The 14968-nt window shown below is 40.9% G+C and overlaps 1 long non-coding RNA gene across 2 annotated transcripts in view; it reads right to left on the bottom strand.

Annotated features, from left to right (window-relative positions):
- The window catches only part of LOC111258838 (uncharacterized), a 26915-nt gene extending 12072 nt beyond the window's left edge, over positions 1 to 14843 (bottom strand). For both annotated transcript variants that reach the window (XR_002679220.2, XR_015310306.1), the window contains exons 1-2: positions 14111 to 14843; positions 11101 to 11288 (exon numbers count right to left, since the gene is read on the bottom strand). This is a non-coding gene — a long non-coding RNA (uncharacterized LOC111258838). The remainder of the gene's footprint in view (positions 1 to 11100; positions 11289 to 14110) is intronic.
- Positions 14844 to 14968: the final 125 nt, after the last annotated feature.

Raw genomic sequence — 14968 nt, 5'->3', positions numbered from 1 at the left:
GGCCACATTTATATATATATATATATATACATATATATACAGAACAGCGCGTCTGAATTGATATTTCTTGTGAATTGGTTCTAAGAAGACGGCACTTAAACAAAAAAGACATTTGAACAAATTGTTCTGGACATTGATTTTTTAAGCAAACATTTGCTGGAAGTGTTATTTCTAACGCTTACATTTATTTAATGTATTGACCGCCTATGGAGATTAGAGCTCTAATTCGGGACTGAAAAAGCAAAAACTCTAAGTAGCCAAAACTTTAAAAAAATTTAAAAAGTTTCAAAAAGACCAACCATTAAAGCTTATATGCACAGTTCAATTGCCATTTAATATTCACCTCTGTAAAGCGATATTAAATTTCTATATCGAAGGTATTAAGAATATATTTATGAACAATCTTCGTGAATTTTCGAGTCTTTCAAATCTAAACCTATTGAGGATTTTCCATATGCCTCATAAAATTCTCCCACATATTTTTCACAAACCGAATGAAAACGCAGGTGAACATACATTTTTTTTTTACCTCGATGGGGTTCGCCAACTGCAAAGGGACCGCGGACCTTCGGAATCTTTTCTCAGATTCCGGAAACGGCGCACGGCTGTTCCCTATAACGAGTTTATTGTTTTGTTCTCGAAAGAAAAACCCACTAATTTTAAAATTAGTGGGTTTTTCGTCTTGAGTTTTTGCCTTTGTTAACGCCCAGTAAGTACTATCCAATGAATATAGCGGTCAGTGCAATGAAGATTTAAACTCAAGCTTAGCCGTGAGTGACTCATGCGGACAAGTTTATTTTAGATGAAAATTTTAGTTTCTACTATTTTCCCTATACGATAGTATACAGACCTTTGCCCCTAATTTTTTGTCAAAAGCCTATCCGCCCAGCATCATCGGTTCTGCTGCTCATATTTTACAATCAATTTAGCTAACTGTCCTGTTTTCGTCAATTATTAGCGTCTAATGGCGACGAAAGCATTGAGTACACAACAATGCGTAGTGAGGGTTGAAGGTATAGCGCGTTACAATCTGTAGCTGTTGCTCAATGATATTCCCTGTTTGAATTTTTGGCACCGTATCGCTTGTGGGTCTCGCGTTCGTAACGTTTTTTGAACCTAATTCTTTATTCGAACATTTGAATTTTCAACATACCGATCACCATGTACCCCATTCGAGAGCTACTTTAAGAACATGCTCTCCAAGGGGCGGAAGAACACGAACTCTGGAGCGGGGGACAGGGGCATCGGAGTGCGACAGCCGACTGCCAAATCAGCTGTAGCAGCAGAAGTTGCCTGCCCTTTCTGCAGGGTAAAGCCTTTATCGCGTTCTTCTCTCATTCTATTTGGCCCTCGATTCGTTTAGTTACCTACGGGAATCGTCTAGCGGAATGCCACGCGAGAAAAATGTGGGCATGAATAGTAGAGGGAAAGTGGTTGGCGGACGTAGCCATCTATGAAGACGAATGCAACATGAACATGTTCATATGAGTTGTTTACGGCGCCAGTCGGGCAAGCCAGTTAGTTACAAGAGCGCAACCATGCAAATGTCGTCTAGCCGAACGGTTAAAGGTCAGAAAGAGAAAGAATAGCTTAGCAGAGGCAGCAGCAGCAGCAGCAACAATGTTCCTATCGGAGCGTAGTTTGATGCTCGTGTCTATCGTCGACCAGTGTGCTGCTCTTTTCGCTTCACGACTCCTCCCCATAGATGACAAAGGCAGGGAGACGGGTATGTCCGAAAGTGCCATACTTTTCGTATCCGTTTTCCTCACTCAAATCCTCCCTCTAAACACCGCACTGGGTGTTACTATGGTGGTAAGAAGGCTATAGACCGAGGGAGAGGGAAAGATTTCCGTCATTATCACTCCTACCACAGAGTGAACTATGGCTAATGGAACAGCACCCATATGTTAGATCCGCCACAGATCATGGTCGGATAACATACACACATACGGAGAACGTGACTATATGAAATGACCTGCAGCTGCGGAACTAGCTGCAAGCGTAAGTATTCCCGAACGAGAATTTGGGAACTAATTTGGGATTCACTCTTTTCAACACCTGCTACCGCTAATAGTTTTTTTCTTTTTTCTCATTCTTTCATCTATATGTGGTTCTACTAATGGAAACGATTCCATCGTTGTTACCACTATCGAAAGCAAGACCATCCGATAGAAGCGGGTGCCACCAACATTAACTGCCCGTTGTTTTGACTCAATCGCCCTCTAAGGGCTATCCCAAATTCTCTGCCGAATAGACTATTTTCAAATTGTCTAAAGCAGCTACCAAAGTTAGTTATAGGTTCGATTTTGCCCCTGGTCTATGACCCTTTGTGAAACGAACGACTGCAATTTACAGTAAGGGTTTTGTTCGAACAAGGTTGTTTGCCCTTGCAAAGGATTCATATGCGAGTGAATATATTTAGATCTGCCGTACTTCGATGCCAGCAGTTGATTATGAAATCCCTAGACTGCTTATAGAATGGAGAGATTTCATAGCTGTCCGGTTCCAAAGTTAGTAAGAAACGATATCCAAAATACAACCAGTCACCTATTTATTTTTGATGCGTTAGTTAGGGAATAGGGCCTATAGAGTGGACGGTAGATATGGCATCAACAGGTGCTGGACACAATAGTGACCTCATGTAGCAAAGTGTATAACACTTATTCATTTAAGTTATAACGATTAAAGCATTTTAGATTTTGCCTTTGCAGCTCAAAAAATTAAACGGTCTACCCCCATCCATCATCGGTACCGCCTTCAGGCTTTATGCCAACCCGTTGTGACTCCGCGCGCCGACATCTCGTTCATTTATCATTAGAAGTCAACAGCGTGTCTCCTGATTAATTTGTCGAGTAGATCATGTAAAGAACCTGCAATTGTCGCAGGTTCAACAGAGAACTGTAATCAATTATTCGTCGAGCTTAGGGCTTTTCGAGTCCCGCTTCGCCCGGCCGGCCGGGCGGGGAGAACTCCTAGTACGCTCTTACCGTCTCTTTCTGTGCGTTGCGGTCGTAGCGGTGTCTAGCCGTAACTTACATGAGACTTCTAAAACAAAGTCTATAGGTTCGTAGAATCGATGCCTATCTTGTAAGTTGACCTGTTTTTCTTTTTGGTACACAATGAAGTTCATCGGGATTCAAACTAGTTGTTTCGAAGCAGTAATCAATATGTGTCCTTTCATAGCAAAAACCGCAGTGTCCGTTTTGTGGGCACTAACCCCCTTCCCTCCGAGACGCTAAGTCTGCTTGCAGCAAAATGCGATAGAAAACCATATGTTTGATTCGATGATAGCCATTAACTTTAGGCGACAACTGAATCAGAAACACTCCTATCAACATTAAATGACTAGCTCTCACATATAGGAGAAGTCCAGGGTAGGGGCACAATATTTATTTATTCTGTTGAGCTATCATCTAGCCTTGTTTACGCTATACACACCCAATAGGCTTTTGCTGCCTTTTTTTTTTTAATTTTAATTTTATCCCGCTTATAACTCCACTGTTATCGTATCATCACAAGGTCGTTAGGTGGCGAAGTAACTGTAGCATGAAATTAGCGCTTATTTCCACTAAAAAGATATACATTAATTGCCGAGTGAAGGAAACATGGGCAGGAATAATCGCGCTTTATCCTTTGAACGAATGTTCATGAATTGCATCGTAACTGTTCTGTATAGTCAAGCGATGAGACAGAACAGAGTGGGGAAATCATTGATTTTCGAAGCAAACTCTTTCCAGCCAGATTATAATTTCCTTATACGGCTGAAATTAATTTGAAGATATGTTCGGCTGATATGGAAGAGCTTTTATACATAAATTACTTATGCGTATATATATATATATATATATATATATATATATATATCAGCATTTTGGTCCAATGAATGGCCTATTGCTTATTTTTGCATGCGCTGCTTGCTCGGTTTTCGAATTTGTTCTGTACCGGGAATCTTCCTAAGAAACATTTTTTTCCATATAAAATTACCTGCCGTTGATACCTGCCTTTCTCATAGCATGTTACAGGGTGAGATCGGACGAAATAACCAGCACCGTCTAGGAGACGACTGACGGTGATGCAAGTTCTACGTGCCCGCTTCTCCTTAAAATTCTGTCTTTTTAGTGACACAAACATTATATTTACTTTTGCCTCTGCATCGAAATAGGACAAATTCAAAGAGTGAGTTTAAGAGGTTGCTAGGCTGACCCTTTGCTCACCTAGTTTTTAATTGGCAGTTGGAACTGATTTAGATCACCGGTTGTGTATCGCTTTGCTTGCAGAAAATCTTCCTGAAGTAACAACAGTAATAATAAGGCTACGAGGGAGATTTCTGAGAAACGTTGAATGCAATTTACAACCGAACCATACGGTCACCAGATGTCTGTCTTCGAGCACGGGCGGTTTAGGAAGATATTAGTTTCTAGAGGCGTCTCACTGGTAATATGGCTAGCAATTTCAAATTCTTATGATGTTGACAATTTCCCATGCAGAGAAAGCGAAATTAAAATCCAAGCAGGGATCCTTATTCTACAGGAAAAATGTCACAGGTTTAACATAACTTTTATATTCAGAAGCATCTGTATGTATTCACGGCTTGACTATTGAACAGCTTATCTTATCCAGCTCAAGAAGTTAATCTGTGTCTTCATGCCATATGAGAAATCTACGCAGACTTTATAGATACCTCGAAGACTGATCTGCTACGAGTGGCAGTGCGCATAGATGTTGTTCGTGAGCTTCGTTTTCGCGATGATTTCAGAAATAGTGGATTATCTACTTCGTAGGCAACTTAGTCAGAATTCGAAATCATTACTACGGTGTGAAGTATTTGAAGTTAAGAGATAGGGATCAAATACAACCAATCAGTTTTCAAGGACCAACGCCACCAAAAGTCCTGCAGAACTTACTTTTGTACGCCCATTTTTGATCGGACTGAAGCTGCCACAGTAAAAAAACAATGTGGATGATGTAAGCTAACATGATTGTATGAAATCGTTTAACCGAAAAATTATGAGTTTTACGGTTATTAGGTTCAGGTCAGACGAAGTGTGTCTGCGGCTAAATTCGAACCCATCTCGCCGCGTGTCTTCAAGATTAAATTCAAATTTTGAACACGTTATCCATTATGCTATTACAGAGACCATTCAATATCGCCTGAGCAACACGATCCAATTGGTACATTTCGTTCCTTTATGGTGGCTAATTAGTGATAGCGCGACCGAAAAGAGACGGCAATTAAACCCTGTAAGCAAACAAAGGTTTTCGTAATTTTTATACTTTTTATTCATGGACACTCGTTTGATATATCATATTGAGCTCATTGCGCTGTTCTGTATTAGGGTAGAGCTTGTCGAAGCTGGGCTATCCGGCTCGGCGGAATCACACATAATGATCGCGCTATTTTCCGTTCATCAGGTACAAAACCCAGGGTCATATTTTCGCTATCACTGAAATGAGCAGTAAATATGATGTTGTCATGAGGTGGACACTGACGTTTTTTAAGGTAACAATTCACAAACGAGTCCTTCCTAGCAGATGCCACGGGGCAGAATCGAATTAAAGAGCTATTAGCGTTAATAGATTCTTTCAGTGTGTATTTTCTCCATATCCATTGCAAGTATGTGCTGGTTTTCTTAAATGGCCGACACTAATCTAACACCAAACCGCCGTTAATCCGCATATGTGCAGCCGGCGCCAAGTTTGTTTGAATACTTCTAAAAAGCTCTGTTGTGCCTTGTAGAGAACTTCAAAGAGAACATAAAGTTCCGGTTGGACAATTCTTTTATTCGGCTGGGAGAGCTTGTCGCTAAAAATAACAAAAAATGATAGACAGCTCTTCTTGCCTTTGTGGTGGGGTTAGCAAGCCTAGATTAGCAAATTTCAGCAAAAAAAAAATGTCTTCTTTTTGTATAACGAATTAACTTTCTAAAGTAGGAACCTAAGTGGCCCTCGTGCAGAGACAGCGGTGCGCCGACATTCAAGGGATGCTAATGTACATGAAGCAGTTTATATTCTGCGTTCGAAAGGTACAGCTTTCGCTATGCTAGAATTGAGAGTCAATAAAGGAGATATAGGCTGAGTATCAGTTAGCTCAATGAAGTGAAGTCGCTACTGCTTCCAGTTAATATTTTTACAATCGCTGTCTGTTACCCTAAAGACATTGCTAGAAGCATATTGCCACCTCGATCAGATGCTGCCGACATGGTCACATCGTGTGACGCCAGAGAATCTTAAATGTCCTTTTCTTCCGGGAAACTGTAGTGAAAGAAACCTATTAGCTGGTTTCGCCCAAGTATGCGATGCAGTAGATAAGTACCACAAGGAATTCACGACGTAGGGTTTGATAGGAAATTGATCGCACTGAGGAAGAAATCGGAAGTTTACCGCCGTATTGCAACTAAATGTACTTTAAGAACATTGGCACGGCGCATTCATTTCTAGAGACCCAGAAACGGTTTTTTTTGGGATCAAGTATCGGAACCGCCACGCGCTGCTATGATTGGAAGACAGAAGCTCATCTCAAACGCAGAAATCCAGCGAGGAGATATAGAAGGTTCCCTCACATTCGACATTAATATACTGTATAAGGCAGGTAAGCACTACGATGCCTCTTTTAGGCCTTGGTGATGGAATGGTGCCGCCGATCATCACGTGGTCCTTAATGGTACCAGTCGCTTCGGAGCTTCCAAAGGGTAAATCGGCTGGCAGCTCAAATCATCAAACTGTGGGCAGAAAAAGTGTTTGCGACACTCTTGAATTCTTCTTTTCAAAATGCGGAGCTATTGGAGAAACGCCATCGATCGTGACCTCGACGACATATCATGAAGAAAAGCGAATTTTGTACTTTAGCTTAATAGCATGTGCACTCGTCTAGCAACTGACTTTATCTTACCAGTCTTTCTTGCCTAATGCAACTCTTGTAAAGAAAGAAGGGTCTCAGACGAAGACGAAATCCTGCGTAAAATAATATGAGTGGTTAATTGAATCGTTCTTGGGAGCCACAGATGAGGGAAGAAAATAGGTGAAATCAAGTTGTTTATCAGACTACTAAGCCAGCTCGTTTAGCGACTTCGGATCGAGTCTGATCTGGCGATTGTTCACCTAAAGCCGGTTCTTACCAATAAGGCGGCCTCGTGGCTTGGCGCGTTTCCACATAACTTGCGACACGAATGTTTGGAACGTTAAGTTCAATACTGCCAGAAAGCATTGCTTCAGACAGTTGGCTCCCAGCATGAAACATGGTGCATTGAACCTAGAGTTGTCCAGCTGTTCCTAGGTTTAGCAGACCAATACTGTAGCAGCACAGGGTTTTCATCTGACCTGTCGAAAATATGCTCGTAGGTAACCAGTTTCAAGCAGCTAACGGACTTGAATTTTTCAGCCCCATGGGCCAAAATATTGCAGATAGACTTGACTGACACAGCTGCATAAAGCGAACCAGGCTGGCTCAGGACCGGTATGATATTTTGGTCGGAGGACTGTGGCGGGCAAATTTTGGGATTAGTCTTAAGCCATTCGGTCAACAAAAAGTCGATCCGATGGCCAGCAGAGACCCAGAACGAAACAACGCTTTAGATTACATAATAATCGCAGATACCTATGCGAGGGGCCACTGGGACTGGACTATGACAGAGCAGAACCACGTCGTACATTGCCATGGAATACACTAACCGTAGTTTGATTATGTATTTTTTATCTTCCAACGCTTCATCATTATCAGTTCGGGATAAAACCGCCGTCAATTTGTAGCAGTTGCCCTAAGCATTCACAATCAGCTATGTACTAATATATGTATGATTTGCCGACGTGCTTGCTTCGACTGCCAACTGAATGAAACTAGGTAGGGGTCCCTGCCTCAAGTCCCGCCAACGACCCATCCAAGTAACGAAACATATCTACATAGATAAGTAAATGAGTCAGGCTTACATTTCGCCGTCGTACTTTCTTTTTAATGCCTCTGCTTCTGAGTCATAAACGTAATGGATCGTTGACGTGCCCTAAATTACCTAATTAGTAGAGGCTGACATGTGTATCGAAGATTGATAATGTCGCAGGAGCCATGTTTCACAGAGATTATTATTCGAGGGGCCTGCTTTGTTCACAGATCAAGATCATTTTGCCAATCTTGGCAAAAGTGAAAAGTGTCTTATGTTAACGGACATAAACTCCTTGGAAATCACTGTCATCCTGTTTCTGCATACACGTACACACAACAACTATCAAGTCAGAGAACAAGTCAGTAGGTGGCTGACCGTATGGTCAAATCAACGCACTTCAACTCGTTTCCCGATCGAATGATATACTATGGATGTCTGTTTTATCAATAATGTTGCACACATATGCTAATAGACAGTAACCAAATGTTTCGACAGATTACCATATCCTGATTCCATAAAGATCTGAGGATCATGAACTCGAGATTTGTAACCAACTAGTCCTGCTCTTTTAATTCATATAGACACTTATTTAGTTCTTTACGTACAATGAAAATCGGGCTGCTAACAAAGGTTATTTCTAGAGGTAGTTTTTAAGAAGGAAAACCTAACAATTGCTGTCAAGCAATACAGCAGAGAAAAATGGAGAAAGCGGAAGGTTAACTGAAAAAATTCACTACAAATGATATGTGCGCTAGAATGTGTGCTTAGTCAAGTTGAAAGGATAAGCATAAGAAACTCGAGTTTTCTCTGCAAACCTGTCTAAACCCATAGCTTACAAAGCTCCATTGCATGTCTCTTGTAGGCGCCAGGAAGTGTTCAGGAAGCAGAGGAACCTAGTGATAAAAAAGTCTCTTTGTAACAAGACAGGGTGAAAAAAAGGGAAAAGTACACTGTCCATCTTTCTATCTGTCTTTCGTCGTTAGATCATTACGTTATTGCCGGAATTGATGCCCGTCGAAAGCGATGGCCTTTGATACATCTAATTTGTTTTCCTGGAGTTTACGCTTTGCTTTTTTCTCGCTTATGTCATTCATCTCACAAACTGTTTTGCTCTCACGTCAATATCTTGTTTTAGGCCGGCGCTCCTTCTCTGCTGCCTTTTTCTCAGCCTTTAGCCATGGGTTGTCCTGGCCTGGGTGCTGGGCTTTTGAGTGAATGTTCTTAGGGCCGATTCTGTTCTTCTCCCCTTTCGTCCCTCATTGCTCTTGGCTAGTTTCGATGTCAAGACAATTCTAGCTTTTCAAAGCAGATGCTCTTCATCGTATGCGACGGCCTTTTATTAGCTGCATGTGTTAGTATTGCTATTAGTGGTAGCGTAATTATGATTTTCGTATACTGGTAGCCCTCTAAACTGCGGCACAATTCGTTCGGTGTACAATAAGATTGCGGCGATGAATCAGCGCTTAGGGCTTGCGCAGAAGCCGCTCGATAGCGATGATCTTGCTAGACATAGGATATGTTGTATCTAATGAGGTCCGTCATTAAATCGGTCCGTCGCGTATTTACGTTTGATCAGCCACTGTTAATGCCGAACCATCGCCGGCCAGCTGCAGATAGGTAATTCTATTTTCAGGATGAATAACCGGAAGGCAAAAATGAAGCGGAGCAGAAGATTGCACAGCAACGAAATGGAGACGAGCTCGAGCCGAACGACACGATATCAGCCAATACGGCCGCATTTTCGCCCGTCTTATAGGCTTAGTGACAGGTCGAAAAATAATAATGCGCGAAAAAATAACGCATTAAAATGTAAACCGAGAACGTTTTGCAGTGTTTTTGCTTTTTTCGTTTAAGACAAAACCTATCTAACTATATCTAAATAGAGGGCGAACAGGATAGATGCAGGTTCACTGTTGAACGAGGCCACGTTCAAAAGTTGGAGAAAATCATCTCATAAGGGAACAATGACATAAAGAGTTAAAATGGGTTCTGTTCGAAGTGTTGCCCCACAACTTGCCTAATTAACATATGATAATACTTTAGTTCGCGTTTAGAAGAATACAATTGCCTTATATGAGCGTATGAATTTAAAAATTAAAGAGTTGTCAAATCAGTGGGCTCCATCGGACTGACCACCCGACAACGGTACTCGTATTGTAGAAATACACGTAGCCCCCGACAAATGAAAACCCACTGTTTTATTGGTTATAGCTTCTCTATGAGAAACGTCAAGGTCAATCTCCGCCATTTTTCGACTGTAGCTGTCAATGAACTCCAATTAGGCACGATTGATGGGGTGCCAGAATCAAATTCTCAGAAATACCCCGCTCTAAATGGCGGTGAGTCGTTTATAGGAGCGTTTCTTCGACGGAAAATAGTGCAGGCACGTGGCTTGTTTGAGGGCAATGGTTTAATTTAGTCACATATTTTAAACAGCCTCCCAAGGATATTCCCAGACAATTTCGATGCCGTAAAAAGCAATCTTGTGTCCAGCATCTTTGTCTCAGACAAGGCCAGCACTCTACGCTGGGGAAGTCCTGAAAGCGTGCGTATTCCCTCACCAGTGACCATTGCTAGCCGCACCCTGTTTTATGACGTGTCTTGCAATACTTAAGTCGTTCGTGGGCAAGATCAGAAACTTGAAGGTAATTACATACTTCCAGGTAATTATATCTATGTGGAGCGTCGGCTTCTATGGTGACACGTCATGGCTTTGTGTTTGTCCATATTGATCAACGGCCTTATCCACGACAGTTGGGCGAGGCTCCGTAAGACATGAAACCGACTTTTTTTGAAAATGACACAGTCGTCGGCGGACAGAAACTTTTCTGCCAATGGCATACCCATTTTTTTCGAAGGGTGGAAATACGCTAATTTTAATTCATTATTCACATATTCTTAAATTTTTTTTTTTTAATTAAGCGAACCCTATTTTTCGACAAACAAAGACATCGTACTCTTAAGCGATGAGCGCATTATGTAGAAGTTAAAAGGTAATTTATATCAGAAAGTTATTTTTTCTTATAAATAAGTAGCTCAATTTCCCTCATCGATATGTGACCAAAAACACAAATATCAAATATCTGCATGCGCAAATGAAGAAACTGCCCTATTAAGATCATTGTGGTTAACCCGGACTCAGTACAGCTTTTGTTGTTTTCGTAGACTTTTTTTTTAGCTATGTTTTTCATAATAAAAAGGAGACTTTTTTTAGTAATTTTCAAACCTGTTTGACGATTGTGTGTTTACTTGATGAGTGAATGTGGTACTATCGTCGCGCCCAGAACATTAAACGGGGACCATCCGTTATGCGACGTAGGTTTTGACGCATCTTCGATGTGAGATGCGTCAAGTTGAGTGCACGTCGCGAGAAATCCTTGCGGACATCCTCGCCTGCAACGTATGAGGATAATGCTGAACAAAATAAAAAAGCTGTCGTTAGCTTTTATGTTCGACGAAAGCAAAAGGTCGACCCAATTACAACAGTTTGATTTGAGAAGATTTCCTTGAGCTGTAGAAGAGTATTGAGCAATTCTGATCGGCTATGCAAAAATTTACTAGCGGAGTTTATAAATCGAATTAGGGAAATTTGGCAGGTTATCATGTAGCTATCGTTTATGCGTGGTGCGTAAATACAGGGCGGTACGCCGCGTGCTGTCTGTCTGCGCTTTACCGTTTACTTTTTTTTTAACCGATTTAGAGGGTTTAGGTACCCTCTTAAGAGTAAATTTAGTAACGGGGCTTTTCCAAATCCTAGAGAGCAAAACGATAGTATTGAATTACGTGAAAGTTTTATATACAAAGCAAGTGTTGTGTGTAACTGTTCGCGTGACGGTCGAACATGATCAATCGAAATTTTACGTGTGTACCCTGGCGAATACAAAGCAGTTACTAGGTACTAGTGCAGCGTTAATTTGTTAATACATACTATAATAAGGAAGACTATTTGTTGTAAGGTATTATTATAAGGACCGATAATGTGTCTCACACGTTCACAGAAAGGGGTCAGTTTTTTCTGCTAAAAACGAAAAGTTTCCACCTTGTACTTCTGCAATACGCAGGACGATGCTGAACAAAATAGGAAACTTGAATAAACACGACGTAAGGCGTAGATGCGTGTCCGTGTGCACTAACGCCTTTTATCGATCATTTTTAAAATGGTATTTAGTTGACAGATGATTCACTTAGTAATATGCTATCAGTACTTTGTTTGTATAACATTTGCTTAATCGAAAAGTTTTCCGCTTAGACTTTACGCATAGGCGAGAAAAAAGTTGATATAATGATCTCCTAAGGCATAATCTACTATGAATCAGTAGAAACAAAACACAAGACTGGCCCAGATTAAGTTGGACTGTTTAAAACAGATCTACGACGAATTCTCTACCACAGATTATGCGATTTTGCCAAAGAAAAAAAAGAAAAAACAATGTCCTCCTAGAAAAAGTACGATTGGTCAAAACCGTAACGTTGTCAACATATGAGAACGTCCGAAGGTTGACGCCTCATTATTCAATATAAACGCTGTGAATCAAAAAAGGACCACCCCAGTACTTATGTATTGATTGGCCATTTATGTATGATTGCATTCAGTCGCCATCTTTAGCTGCGTGTTCGCATGGATGTAGCCAGGCCAACTTCCCATGTTGACTATCTCTCGTGACAGCCTCGGCCCCGCATTACATTTTAGGCATATTATAACCCGTTCTGTAAGCTTAACGGGTTTGCAGCAGCACCTACAACGTTGGCTAGGCGAAGTCCTTGAATTTCACACAATTTTTGGCGTCAAACCTTTCGCTGCTGCTAAAATAGTGATTCTACACAGAGATAACAGCTTCTATTGACGAGAACATTTCTAAGTTATTCCACTAGACGATGATTAGAGCAGATTCGAGTCTTCTAAAGAGCGATCTGTTATAACGGCGATATCCAAAACGATTATGGTATAATACGGTGTTTAAATGAGCTTCATTGAAACAATATACAGCACTTGAGTATTCCCATAGCGATGTTCTGCAGGCATCAATAGTTAGCAGAACGAGCTATTGTACAGTGGCGTTGTGCTTAGACAGATATCGCTATCTGTCGATCCGTAACAATAAAAAATGTAATTCAATGTACTTTTCCATGGGAAGATTTTCTAAACTCGATGTAGCTCAGTTGAAGAAAATCGCGTTTAAAGTTAATCATTTTGTATATCAATCAGCGTAACATTGTGCCTATCTCCTTATGCTCTCTATTATAGTATCTCAATAAAATCTATCGGTATACGTCATATAGATCGTAAACTAATGGAAGAACTGAACATAGACATCTTTTAATCTGCTGCTTTTAACAAGGTCAAAAGGAAACTGTCCGTTTTTATAATGACTCTGGGTGCTCTGAGAATCATTTTATAGCTATCGCATAAATTAAATCGAGTCCTAATGTTCTTTTGAACTCAATCCTTTCCTGGGTGTTCAACTTTTGATCGTGTTTATTTTTCAACTCAGGCTTGTTTAACACACAGGAACTCGTGTAAGTCTGACGCCCCTGCGTGTTGATCGTTTGTACACACGATGCCTTTTCTGTCTGATTGCTCAGACATTGTCTGTTCACTACGCAAATACCTCTGGATACGAACAGGGTAGCGATCTTGATTTGCCTTTTCACTTTCTTTAAATAACCAGCTTCTGTTGTTTGCTTAGCCCGGACTGAGCTACTAAGACAAAGGAAAAGGGGTCGTGGTTGCTCGAGAAAGTAGGCTAATTTGGATAGGAGGAACTCGAAGTTACACAAAAACTACCCGAATAAAACTTCGTAATAGATCGGATGCTGTCGGATAATATTAGGTAAGACAAGCTAGCTAAAAACAGACAGATTTCAATATTAAACGTAAAATCCGAGCACTCACTTGCTAGAAGGAACGAACTAGGCATACGGATGTAATCTCTGTAAAACCGTTATATGAACAGATAGATAGGTCTCTAAACGGCGAGTGACATAACCGTATCGAAAGCATTGGCGATAGATCGAGAAAACCGCTTAAAATATCACTTACAAACATCATCTAAGGAATTATATGGGCAAATTAAACATACATTTGTTGTGACAAATTATCATATCTTTCCCGTAATGTACTGACGATGAAGTTTATTGTAGCCACAGGCACGATTGCGACAGATCAAAAATGCGCCAACATTAAAGGAATAGGCGTACTGTCAGCCATAATGATAAAATTATTGGAATACACTTACTATTTGGGGTTCTTCATCATTATGCTGAAGATTAAAGCTAATTCTCTGTAGAATCTACACAGACTTAGTCCATAAGCTCCGCTCTCCTGATGCGGTTCGCGATATGTGATATTTCGTTGTCTTTTGCGAATCAGGCACATTAACAATCTAGATAAACATTTTTCTTTTTTTTCCATTTTTTTTTCATTGCCATTTCGTCGCTTCTCTTTTAGATAACTGAACGATACAAGGAGGCAAGCAGCCAAACTCGGGCGCAGTGTGAGAGTCGTACGCTCATATATACCACACTCGAGCGTTCATAAAAGTTGTTGGTCACAATTCTGCCATTTCAGAAGCAGATCTTCAGAGATGATCATTGTGATTTCTTGGTCGGGAAAAAAGCGAGGTCTGAAACTTGCTGAAATTAGATGCAATCAACTTGTGGTGTTTTTCGCCATTTTGCCTATTTGAACAATGTGGAATTACTTTTCTGCAAATTTTAGCTTCATGGGTTCTCTAAATGTATTGGTAGGTGATGGCTCCCAGTCTAAAACTCGTATAATCTAGAAAGATGAGCACAATTTTTTCCCTCTTCTAAATCACAACAGGCACACTTGTTCTTCATATAATCAATTAGTTTAGCGGAATATAGAGGTGTCATCCTATCTGGTAGGCTTTAAACATAAAGGCCCATCCTTAAAATGCGACTGCCTGCAGAGCAAAATGATGTCCTTCCAGCGCACTTAAAGTCAATTGTGCTACGACCGGCAGATAAACAACACCTTAGGATAAGGAAGGGACCTTGTAGGACCCTTTCCTGCAAACCCTTGCCGTATCGTTCTCTCCACACTGCCCTTCGCCGTTGGAGTGCGGGCCGAA

The sequence above is a fragment of the Varroa jacobsoni genome, unplaced genomic scaffold (genome assembly GCF_002532875.2).
Source record: "Varroa jacobsoni isolate VJ856 unplaced genomic scaffold, vjacob_1.0 scaffold_268, whole genome shotgun sequence".
Lineage (NCBI taxonomy): Eukaryota > Metazoa > Arthropoda > Arachnida > Mesostigmata > Varroidae > Varroa > Varroa jacobsoni.
This window is presented reverse-complemented; position numbering and strand designations above follow the sequence as displayed.